This window comes from Cottoperca gobio, chromosome 13 (genome assembly GCF_900634415.1).
Source record: "Cottoperca gobio chromosome 13, fCotGob3.1, whole genome shotgun sequence".
Taxonomy (NCBI): Eukaryota; Metazoa; Chordata; class Actinopteri; order Perciformes; family Bovichtidae; genus Cottoperca; species Cottoperca gobio.
Window position 1 is genome coordinate 9,035,852 of NC_041367.1, and position 10,897 is coordinate 9,046,748.

The following is a 10,897-nucleotide window of genomic DNA, read 5'->3' on the forward strand; positions in this document are numbered from 1 at the left end:
ATTCAGAGTTATGTAGGTACTGCTCATTAAGGATTCATTAATTATCAGGTCGGACCTAATTTTTCTCCTTAGCAACTACTCACATTTGTATACCGTATTAAGTGTACCCGATGAAAGATGTGAGAAGATCTAAAAAAAAAGAATACAATTGTTAATTTACATCATGTATGTCCTGTTTCAGTGCCTATGCTTTTTTGACTCTTATAACAGAGAGAGTTTTTTTGTCAAGGAATCAATTCAATGTATTTATTATGCAATATTGAAATCAAACTACTGCATGGTGTGAATGCAAAGTGAACACTTTAAAAGCTGCACTCACTGTAAAAACCTTTAGTGTAAAGTAACCCCAGTTATTTAATTGGGGTTACTTTACACTTCACTCATTTCTATATTAAGACTTCTTCTATGCAGTATTAGCTTTACACCGTGAACTAATTGCAGAACCATAAATCTCCAAGTACACCATATACAGAGTGACGGTAAGATCGCCTTTCCATGCCCCATAACACACATTATTAATTGAAAGTACCAGTGGGCCACTACGGTCATAAAATATGTTAATTTAATACCGTAATCATGATGTTGAATGCTATATTTTATTCACATGCCTGAATGAAACCAGACGTGTTGATGTGGCTTTAGCAGAATTGTAGACGGGGCAGGGGATTGAGACTAATGTGTTTACCAATCATGGCCAATCAAATCATCTCTTCCCATCCACTTTTAAAGCTGTTTGTTCCCTAATGGCAGACTTCTTAGGCTGTCAAAGATTGAGGTGCCCATACTGGAAGAGGCACATGTATCTGTTCCACTTCCCTCACATAGTCGTTTGGGAACACAAACTAGCAGAAATCCCTCATAACTGACATAGGTAAAACACACCCCCCAAGTTAAACCTATTTCAAACTACAATCCCCATTTAACTCTTCAAAACAATATGAGCTGGACACATAAACAACTCAACTTCATTTAAAAAAAGAATGACATGTCACAATTGGAATGTATTTATTCCAATATGAAAAGAATATATTTTAATAATCAAGGTGTAACATAAAAAATACCTAATTGTTACGTCACTTTGGACAAAGGTGCTGCCAAATGAGTAAATGTACAGCTACAGATGACAGGTTGTGTGTGACTTTGCAGAGGTCAATAAACATGCACCTCCACCAGATTAAACTAAGATGTATCACAGTAAGAGTAGTAAGAAACAAAGGCAGATTAAGTGCTACTGCACACCAGTATATTTCCAGGACCCAACAATTGGTCAACGGTTGATAAAAAGATAGATCCCACATATTATTTGTAACAAATTTGAGGCATCCATAGCTTCTGGTCATAACTGCAACAACCCATTGTATCCCTCTGTACTGTAAAGTAGACGTAGCATTTAAAACAACGTGTTCTCTTTAATATTCATTGTCGTAATAAATCTAGGGGGCTGTGACAAAAACAAACCAAAGGAATTCTGTGTTAAAAAATCACCGTCTAAAAAATCCCCAAAACCTGTTAAAGGTTGAAGAAGGAAAAAAAAGATAACAAAACGGTCATCCCCAGAGATGAAGTTTGCAAATTTACAGGACTGTGGTTCAGTTTAGCAGTGTTACATCCCTCTGCCTGCCTGCCTGCTCCACAGCACCATTCTAATACCATGCTGTTTGACATTCAGCACGCCGCTCACTCTTTCTCCTGGCGCCGTCCCTCCCTCCTTCTCTTCACCTCTCTCTCTCTCTCAGCAGCATCTCTCACCCGCTCTTCCCCGGTGAGGTGGGATTGCGCTATTGAACCAGCATCTGTTGCCACACACACACACACACAAGCGCGCACATACACACACACACACACACACACACACACTAACTGTGTAGACATTTAAACGCCTACTGTAGTGGACAGCATGTCGCTGTGTTGAGAACATCATGATGACATATTTTGGACATTAAAACTATAAAACAGCATGTTGCCATATCACAGTCTTAACACCTAGAGCTTCACGGTGAAATATTTTCACCTTATGCTCTTCTTTTTTTTCTGTCATGTCTGATTCCTTCTTCCTCTTTTTCTCTTCCCTTACCCTCTCCCTTGTAAAGTGTCCCGTCCTTTTCTTTTGCCCTCTTCCTCCTTCTCCTCCTCACCAACCCTTTCTCCCCCTCTCTTCCCTGTTCTACACATTTCCTCTCCTCCTTCTGTTCTCTCTGCTTCACCCAATCACAGAATTTGTTCTTAATTGACCCGTCTTGTTGAACAAAGGGCAATTCCCCCCAAAAGCCTCATATGTTCCTTTTTTATTTTTTAATCTTACTACCTCCAGCCTTTCTCCTTTCTATCTTGCCTTCTTTTCATCTGTGTATTTATTCAGCCTGTCCTTCCTTGAACGTCTTACATCACTGCAAAATCACTTCATTGTTTCCTCTTGAAAACATGAGGCAGTTAGTGCAGCCACATCATCCAATTTCTGCGCATCCTTACTTAAAACATTTAATTAAATTCTTATATACGGGGCTCCCCTGAGCTCTCCTGGGGGAGGAGCCCCATGCACCAAGGCTCCTTAGCAGACGGTTCAAAGCTAAAAAGCCCAAAAAAGAATCTTTAAAAAATAAAAAACATATATGTTCGAATATCCATACACCAACGTGTACACATGAGTATTCAGTCTGAGTCAGAAACACCACTGCCTGAGCTTCACTTGTACCTGCAGAACTCTGTTTCCCCACAGAGATGAAACGGAAAACTCACTGAGCTTGTTCTATTCCTTTTCTGCTCCGTCTCTCTCGATCATACGGTTACATCAATCAGTTAGACTTACTCTCCTCCACAATTTACACTTCTCTCGAGCTTCGTTATTCAATTTCATGTTGACAGAATGAAAGGTATTGTATATGTGGCACCAATAAAAGGCTTTAATGTTCAAAGTTACTTTCTAAAGGTTGTTGGATGTCGTTTCTAGTCAATCAGACATTATAGGGGATCACCATTGATGAGTGAGAACAACACTATTAGCACAGACCTATGCCACTCAGGTCTTATAAATGTGTAAATCCATTATACGACTTTCTTAATCAAGACAGTCCCAGATTATGCTGTAATTATGCATCAAAGTAAAAACTGATTTCATTCCATGCTTCTGGAAGAATCTAAATAGCCTCCTTCCCCTCAGAATCAAACGTTCCTGTTCGCTTCTTTGCCTCAACACAATTTGATAAACCGCAAACATGAAGTACCATGCATTTTCAGATCTTGCAGAAGAAGAAGAAGGAGTGTTAAAATAGTTTCACTTTCCAATTGTCACATGCCGTGTCACATCAATCTCCCACTCTGCTGCACTTAATTAGGAGGGAGAAAAGAACCCAGCCATTTGCTAATCTGAGTTTTTGCCACCTGAGCGATAGGACAGTATGATTGCGGTGATCAAAATTTGTCAGCAGGTTTCTCACACTTTCTGGCCCCAGTTATCCCCCCTGTATGTTTTCTGTAACCTTCATCCTAAATCCCAATAAGCCAGAGGGATCATGAAAGCGTCACTTTCACAGCCTGTTTTCATACTGGAAATCAGGGTCAAATGAGTTTCTGGTCTTCTTCTCGGCAGGAACTGTCCACTTTTCCTGCCTTAGAAATGGTTGTGCATTACATATGAGTCGGGCCTTACTCAATCCATTCTGACATCTGCAGTTCAGAGGAATCGTTACACATTTCGAGAAATATGCATATTAGTTTCCTTGCAATGAGCAATGAGATAAAACGAAAGATACCACTCGCTCATCGTTAAATATGTAGATGGTGACGGCAGCCAGTCCCACTAGACAAGCTCTGTGGGAATATAACTAAATCCACCAACCACCTCTAAACTTAATAGATTAACACACATCTCATTGTTTAATTTATATAAAAATTTGAAGCGTGAAAACAACACATATTGTGGTTTTCCGAGGGGTTGGTGTGCCGGACTATTCTGCCTGGCTGCAGTAACCTCCTGCAGTCTTGTCGTGGATTCTGGGACTTCACAGACATTTTCCATCATTAAACCGTTCATGTCCAATTGTATATCTAACCTTACTGCAACTTCACCAAAAATGCTCAGAGCCATTGCTTTTCAAAACATAACTGTTCAGTTTATTAGTGTGTGCACATGCACACGTATGTCCAATCATGTCAGGGATTCTCAATTGTTCTGTTTTGTAGTTGCTTCATGTGAATGTCACAATGAAAAGCACTTGTATGCCATGAAAAAAATAAATAATTAAATAGCTGGACCTGAAAATGTCTCCCGGAGGCACTTGATCGCAAGTGTAAACTCTGTTTCCATGGCAGTGTAAGGGTATTCCGTTTATTCATGTAGGGTGGTATTTATAAGTAGGATATGAAGATGCATGAGCCGACCAGAATATGATCTATAACCCAGAATACTGTGCGCATGTTGGCACGCTCACTGTGACAGAAATGTCAGTAACCACGATGTTTCGAGAATTAAGGCCCAGCTCATTACATCCCACTTTAGCACTACATCAATTACACACAAGCATGATTGAAATGTATTTTCATGTTTGGTTGGCAGAGAAGTCATCCTGCAATCTTCTTTGGGCATATTTGCCAAGTTTGAGGCTCTAAGCTCAATACAATCTGCTGTCAGTATTTGAGTTTTCCCGTGCATGTCGTGGTGCAAATGGGGCCATGATCAAAGATGCATGCTGAAATCAAAGTGATCTGTATGACTCCATTTACTTCCAGCATTTCCCATTGCAGTACAGCCTGTTAAGATACTGCTCAACTGAACACATTGATTACATGCATTGATTGTGATCTGAAACGCGTTAAAAAGGGAAAGTCTTTCAAGACTCTGCCACTGTTCCGAGCCTACATTCAAACATGATGTGTCAATAATACAAGCGAGAGAGAATGACAAAATGTAATGTAGGCGAGAAAGATTGGAATATCGAAATAATTATTCAGCTAAGCCAAAGGGATACACATTTTGAGGCAGAAACAGGAAAACCAGTCAACGACTTTTCCCAAAACCTAATTTAATCGTGGTTGTGTGTTTACATGTGTTTTATGGTGGCTTAGAGCCTTTGTAAAACCCCATCAAAATGCAAATGGGGCAGTAAGGGACAAGAAAACGCCAGGTAAAGAGGAGCTGATGAGCTGACAGTGCAAACTAAATTGTTGGCTGTGTGCTGCTTTTTGTGGCTTCCCCTCTTCTCTCTCCTTGGTGCAGCGACGACCATTACGCAGCAGTCCCTTGGATATTATTCCATACAGTAGCTACAGCACCACTGATAAAGAGAGTATTCTACACTTAGCCTCCACATGCTGCAGCTAGAGCTTTCTTAAGGGATCATTCCAATGCCAGCACCTGCTCTCTCTATCTTGTCTCATCACTCTCCTATATATATGCTTGGTAGTTTTTCCACCTACTGCTCCACTATGTAATTCCTTTATATCCTTCACCTGTTATCTCCTATTTTCTCTTCTCACCTCTCCTAGCAGTTGTCCCTCTCACCTGCCACACTGTCCTCTCCTCTCCCTTTCCTCCCAAACACCTCTCTCCTATCACCCAGCCCATCTCTGCCCCTTCTCTGTATTCCATCTCAGCACCCTATCCTCACCCTCTTCCCCTAACAACTCCTTTTAAGTCCCTCCTGTCTCACTTCTTGCCTTGTCTGTGCTCCCTCAGTCCTGCTCTCCTTGCCCGTTGCCCCACCCCTCCCCAATTTAATCAACTGCAACCTTTCCCCCCTTCAGTTTTCCTCCTATATCCATCCATCCTTTCCTCGTCGCCCCATGTCCTCTAAACTCTGACTGCTCTTTGCCCCTTCTCCTCCCATGCTTTTTTTTTTATCCCATCTCTACTCATATCGTGCCCAATCTCATCTTCTCATCTGTTTCACCCCTGTGTCTTCACACTACCAATGCACTACAACCCCCTGAGCACCCCCCCCCCCCCCCCCCCTAGCTTTGTATCTAGGGAAAGGATATGACCATCTCTAAAGCGTATGAGAGAGAACACCCTATCGCCATTATCTCCCCATCTGCCTTCTCTCTCTCTCTCTCTCTCTCTCTCTCTCTCTCTCTCTCTCTCTCTCTCTCTCTCTCTCTCTCTCTCCCCCCCCTCCCTCTCTCTCTCTCTCCCTATATGTAATCAACTCGGCTCTTCTAAAATTACAAAGTAATCTCTCAAAAGCGTATATAGACACAGAGAGCATAATGAGATAATGGAAGGAGGAGAAGAAAGAGAAAATTGTGCGATAATCGGACAGATGAGAAAAGTAGATAAAGAGACTGCCATACCTGCACGTCTCTCTCTCCTTCTCGCCGGTTAGGTAGAGACGGGTTTCTCCTCCGGTTATCTCCCTCTCTTGTCAAACCAGGTGAAGAACTCCACTCAGCAAATAATATGTTAAATAATCCTCCTCCTGGAAAGATAGTTTTTCAAACCAAATAAGAGATCATATCCACTTTTCTTTTGGTCTTGCACCGCGCAACGCTGGTCGTGCTGCGGGGCTCCTGGAGTGGTGCTGGGGCAAGCGAGGCGTTTCAATTTAGTTCCCGTTGAGTTTGCATTAAAAGCCCGATGCGGGTACACGACCGGTGGCAGCCGATAACCTAAAGCAATCCGGTGTCCACCGCAGATCCACTGGGACGGAGCTGTAAGTGTGGAACAACGCCGTTAAACCGGCGCACCGCCGCGTTGCGCACTCATTTGGTCTCCACATGAGCTCCCCGCGTTTCCTTTAAGACTCCGTTAATCGGTAATTTAAAGAAAAACACCCAGCCGTGGGGGTTAATGTCGCTGGGATCCTGTGTCCAGAGTAGAGTGGAAGCACTGAATAGGTAGAGTGAGGAAACGTCTCTGTACTCGGTGAAACCCGGCACGATTGTCGTTTTGGGCTACTCAACCGGTGTAAACTCCCCAATAGATGCTCTTTGCTTCCCCATTCAGGAGCTGTCATTCCTGCACCAACACCACATCTCACTCATTCAAAAGCTCCTAATATTTGGTTGTAGGATAATAATCCCTCCTGGTTGTTTGTCGGTAGGTGATTATCCGCCTCAAGGTAAGAAATTAAAACAATAAGATAAGAACTGGGTAGAAAATAAACTGCAGATTCAGAGGAGCTTGGTAAACAGGCATCCCCTCCTTTGCAGCCACAGAAGTGACTTTGTCTTGACCTATCTCTTCTCTCCGCCTTGGTCTCTCCAAGGAGAGGCGCCGGACAAGAGTGCGTGCTGCCAGGTGGATGGCAGCCTATTGATAGAGGCGTTATAGGTCAGGAAAAAGATGATTAATCCCGCTAGGAAAACCAGACTCAAATCGTTCGTGTCCTTTCCCCCCTCCCTGGCGTTACAAAGCACTCTGATCCGCCACGGTGAGCTTCTCCGTCCCTCATGCAGTTACTTTCACACAGTGCGGCGGTTTGTCCCGGGAGACGATACGCCTACCAGCCCCTCTCCTGTCTGTCTCCTTCCCTCTGTATCCGTGTCCTGCTCTGGCTATCGACAAGTAGCTGCTCCGGGATTACAAACGGGTAATAACGGATGGATGCGCTATGACGACTGTGCGTGATGCCATCGCCGGGGCGTTTTGCCTTGGAGAAGTAGCCGAAATAGTTTGGGTCTGTCAGGAGACACAACACACTCCGACCCGGCCGAATGTTCTCAAAGTGAGGGGCGGGGACCTCAAGAGGGCCGTGGAAATGCAAGTGCATCCTTGGGAAAACGTAGACTAGTTCCATGTAATGATTTTATTATTCTTTATTATGACCTTAAGTTGTTCAGCTAACACAAAAGCGATTATTTATTTTTAAAATAGGTATCTGTGTCTGCATGTTATAGGATCAAACACAAATAACGTTTTTACTTGAAGCAATATGAAAATATCCATAATTATTATTATTCCTTTGGACTGGCTGCTTGTCACATATTTGCGACCGTGCCACACACTTTCATCATTTGGAATGCCATGCCAGTCATGCCTTTTGTTTTTAATACAATCCACAATTGTAATAACCACTAGAGGGTGGCGATGAGAGGTTCTCCCAACTGACAGCTAAACATTAAACAACATGCAATGACCGTGACATTTGACATACGCCTTTCTGTTTAAGGGGTTAGTGATATAAATGCAGTGGTATGTGACTTTCTCTTTGACACAGACAAGCATATAATGTCATGGTTACTCTGTAGCTGCAGCGATGTGTGCTAGCATCAGAAACAGGTGAAACAGCCGGCACTGGAAGCAGATTAGTGTGCTCACTTTACAGATTCTGCAGGATTTCATGGATTAAAAAATCTGAGTGTTTTACAATTATCTGATTAGAAAGAGACTGGATAAATTATATGGTGCACTGCTGGCAGAACGCAAAATGGTTCAGGGTTATGGTTGTTGTTTGGTGGTTGGGTTGGGAGGTCAGGGGTTAATAAAGAGATGAAGAGGAAAAAATAGAGGAAGGCAGAAATAACCAGACAAACAGATTGAGAGTTTGGGCAGAGATTAGACGGTGGCCAGGAAAATGAAAACGTGTGACATTTTGCTTCATGTTCTATAACCTAAATCTAAGTAGAAACACCTCTGGACTACACGCTAAAGGTCAGTCTTAGAATGTTTTTTAAAGTTGCTTGTGATTGTGAGAGATGTGGATTGAGTGAGAGACAAATGTGAGGTGTTGTATCTTTTCTTTGGGAAACAACATGCATAAAAGTCACCTTTGGTGGCATTCAAAGGCATAATGTGATGCAATTTTAATAAGCGTGGAGCAGCATATTTCTAACTATTGCTTAGAACAAAAATATGGGTTCCTATCATAGCAATGTTTTAACTGGGTGTCCCCATGGAAAAACACAATTTGCAAAAAAATTATCACTAACCTGAAGGATGTTGCTGAGTTGTGTTATCAGAGCTGTGTAAATAATATAATATTAGAGAGATAAGAAGAGAGACGGAGGAGCGTTGATCGTACATTTCTGCTAATCTTTACTGCCCTCAGAGGGGGATAAATTGGTTAAAATCCTCTAATAACAGCCAGCTGGTCCTACAGCTTCATTCAGTGGAGCTAACCCTTTACGACATCTGTCCAGACCAAACAATCCTTACGCAAACTGGAAACACATTTATCCATAAATAGACAAATGGAAAACTACCAGACCAGTGTGATGATGTGAAAATGTTGAAAAGATACAGACTCCGTAAACACAGAACTGATCACAGAGGATAGGTGAAAGGGCACTTCCTTATGCAAGGCATGTTCACATCCTCTAATTCAAATATGTACTGTTTTTCCAAAACCCCATAAAAATACATTATAATGTTAGAATGTATATTCAAGGAATCTAAAGACATTTATCAAGCAAGAAATTCAAACATTCTTTATTCTTTATCATGTCTTTCAAATTAAGAAAGACATGATTCTCAAACAACCCATGTGAACCACCTTTGACCTGCTATAGTTGGTTAGCTTAAGGTACACTAAATGCTTTTTTAAAATTAAGATCAGGGAACAATCGTGGTCAAGGACTTGCTTGAGGTTAGGAAACATCATGGTCAAAAGAAAAACAGCACAGGCTTCGGTAGGAAAAAGATACAAACACTGGTATCCCATGTCATAGTCACATGTGTGACTCAACCATCCACCCTGGCCTGCTCCCTAATAGGCTGTGATAACTACTTCTGCCTTTGCTCCCTGAAAACAACAGATAGAAGAGTTCACAAGAGGCCTTAAGACGTCCTTGTGCGGTAAACATATTATGGTTAAGTCATTTGAATACATTACCAATGCTGTCATTTCTTCTGCTGAGGGCAGTCTTCTTCAGTGGCTGTCGCATATGATAGAGCAAAACAAAATATATTACAGTATAGCCAGTGTTTTCTGATTTACTAAATTCCATGTTGCATTTTGTATATTTATTGTGTATTTGTTGCTGCTTTGTGGTGTTTCACTGTCATTTGAATACTGAATGTGTTGACATTGCAGTGGCAGCACGCTGTCTTTCACAACAATAAAGTGTCTGTGAAGTTGAGAGGGAGAGATCGGGGAGACAATGACAGGGCACAAGAGATAAAGACAGAGGAGGAGGAGGGAAAACATTAGAGAGGAAGTAAGGGAGATAAAGAGAGACGGAAGACCCTCCAGCCGATTCAGCGCTGTGGACAGTACTGCAGCGGGACTCAGCCACACAAGGCCGGAACAAGCTTTATCCTCAAAGAGAAAAGCCAAAAGCTCTTCTCAACATGCTCTGATCTCTCTCACTCTAACTCTCTTGCTCTCTAACACATACACACACTTAGCTCAGCTTCTCTCTCTCTCTCTCTCTCTCTCTCTCGGACACACACATACTGGTCATCGCCTCCCTTCTCTCCCCTGCCTGCCCGCCACTCACCCGAACCCTCTACAGTTTGTTACTTATCATTTCTCCACGTGACTACTCTCTTTGTGGATCAACATCAGACAATGGTTGACCATTAGTCGAGAAGCATCTGTCACTTAGGCTGGTAAGCAGTTTTATTTTTTGTTATTGTTTATTTTCTCTTCGAGTAGAGGAAAAGTTCAAAAAGGGCAATGCGCACTAAACTGGTTGAGTGATTTCTAAACAGAACAAATGGGTTTGGTCTTTGGAGAGAGGAGTAGCAGAAGAAGAGACAATGAATTGTAGAAATGAACAAAACAATGAGATAAACAGAGAAAAGAGGAAAGACAGAAAGAAGCACCATATTATATTGCTGCAAGGGATTCTGTCTTGAAAAAGGAGAATACAAATGAACAGAAAAGTTAACCGTGAATACATATGAATGTTGTTCTAATGGGACTTACTACTTAATACTGACTGATCTTTTTACCCTGTTATTAATGAAACAGTTGTTTTTCTGGCAGAAATATCGTTCAAATATTTGATAAGGTGTGCACCA

At 42.0% G+C, this 10,897-nt stretch overlaps 1 protein-coding gene across 2 annotated transcripts in view; it reads right to left on the reverse strand.

Annotated features, from left to right (window-relative positions):
• The window catches only part of LOC115017812 (leucine-rich repeat and fibronectin type III domain-containing protein 1-like protein), a 152,813-nt gene extending 145,415 nt beyond the window's left edge, over positions 1-7,398 (reverse strand). For both annotated transcript variants that reach the window (XM_029446508.1, XM_029446507.1), the window contains exon 1: positions 6,286-7,398. The gene's annotated coding sequence lies outside the window, so the exon portion shown is untranslated. The remainder of the gene's footprint in view (positions 1-6,285) is intronic.
• Between the last annotated feature and the right edge of the window lie 3,499 nt (positions 7,399-10,897).